Source organism: Sander lucioperca, unplaced genomic scaffold (assembly GCF_008315115.2).
Source record: "Sander lucioperca isolate FBNREF2018 unplaced genomic scaffold, SLUC_FBN_1.2 Unpl_96, whole genome shotgun sequence".
NCBI lineage: Eukaryota > Metazoa > Chordata > Actinopteri > Perciformes > Percidae > Sander > Sander lucioperca.
This window is the reverse complement of record NW_023396438.1, coordinates 12103-14098: the sequence shown is the minus strand read 5'-3', so window position 1 is coordinate 14098 and position 1996 is coordinate 12103. Positions and strand designations below refer to the sequence as shown.

General features: G+C 35.3%; 1 pseudogene; it reads right to left on the bottom strand.

Annotated features, from left to right (window-relative positions):
- Window positions 1-441: 441 nt before the first annotated feature.
- Window positions 442-1509, bottom strand: LOC118494592 (annotated as a pseudogene).
- Between the last annotated feature and the right edge of the window lie 487 nt (window positions 1510-1996).

Here is a 1996-nt window from a genome sequence, read left to right as displayed (position 1 = left end):
TGAGATTTTAGCATGAGGAAAACTCAAAGAAATACTTTGACATTTCACACATATACAAGATGATGGGCGAATGGTAAAAATTGCCAGGGATCAGTTACCATTTTATACTGTTAATTTTCATTCTAGATTTGTATTTAATTATTGTGTTTTCATTTCAGCACTTTTAACTATGTTAAGAACAGTGCTATACAAATAAGTCATTAATATAAAGATTATTTTCACATTATGGAGAAAGGCTTTCAATTTGTCTTTCAAGCTTGTTGCATTGTTAGCATTCATCACAGAAGTCATTGGACACAAATTAATTGGTTGGCTGCACCGTTTTCTTTCAAAGATTAATTCTATACATTCACAAAGAAACATTCCTTTTTGGACATAAACTATGTTTATGTGTTACAAAGGATAATGTGTAATGCACAGTGTTATCTTCCAGTCCCTGACCTTTGGCCCTGCGGATTATGGCAGAACAGCTTTGGTGACCCTATGGTGCCCCACAGGTTCACCTCTGACACCTGCTTGTAGGTTTCCATGGAGGTGAACTCTACTTCTCCAAACGTGACACACCAGCATTGTTCACCACAGCCCACAGACCTGGATCATGACCCGTGACAGATTGTCATAGAGGAAAAAAAGCAGTCTGTGAATGAATAGACACAGTAATCTTTTTAATCGAATTTAGTAAATACTTGTGAATTATTTACAGTACCACTTTCTGAGTCCTTCAGGTTGTCTTTGATATATTCCGCAGCCTGGTCCACCTGCTCCTCACTGCAGACATCCAGCTGGACTACCTTCATGCGATCTGAATGAAATTCTTCTAGTTCCTTTGCACCCTCTCCACCTTTATCCTGCAAGGATGACATGTCTCCTCAGTTACACCAACTCATGACATGAAGACAAATACATCAATTGAATCTAAAGCTTTGGAAAATGCATTCAAAAAATTGGGTTACACTTTACTTGAAGATATCTACATAAGAGTGACATGACACTGTCATGAACGTGTCATAAACATTATAAACAAGTCATAAACGTTATGACATAACGCTTCTTTCATTAAGTGTCATTCGGTTTTTGGCATGACAAGTTAGGGTTAGGGTTAGGGTTAGAGTTACAGTTAGGTTCATGTGTCATGACAGTGTCATGTCACTCTTATGTAGATACCTTCAAGTAAAGTGTTACCAAAAATTGTAGTTACTTAATGCATTATTCAAACTCAGAGAATCCTCTTTGTCTTGCACTTATACAGTGTAAATAAAGGCCGTAGAGTTGCATGGGTACTCTTTTCAACAGTTTAAGTAGATGAGTAGTTACTGTATGTATTGCCTATACCTTGAAAAGACATCCAGCAAAGACTGTGAAGCCAAGCTTGTGCAGATGTTTGGCAAGGGCATGACCAAATCCACTGTCACAACCTGTAACAAACACAGCTTTCCCCTTCACCTGCAGAGAGGGGCAAAATATAGTAAGGCTTTTGTCATTTTCCCCCCAAGACACACATAAAGCCATAGAGATTTACAAAAGGAAAATATAAAAGCTAGCATGCATAATACATAATGTGTATAATGTATAACATAAAAGTCAGTTTATTATTTATGTACAAACAGCACAAATCATTTTTACAGCAATGTCTAGCTGATCTCCTATATTATTTAGTATGTCATTTTTTAATGACATACTATACTATGACTTTTTATGACTTTTTTGACATAGGCTACTATGTTATGGCTTTTTTAGACTTTTTTTGACATACTATACTATGACTTTTTTCGACACACTACATTAGGACTTTTTTTGACATACTATACTATGACTTTTTTCGACACACTATATTAGGACTTTTTTGACATACTATACTATGACTTTTTATGATATACTATACTATGACTTTTTTCGACTTTTTCGAAATACTATACTATGACTTTTTATGACTTTTTTCAACAGACTAATATTAGCTTTTTGAGTACTATACCATGACTTTTATGACATCCTATAC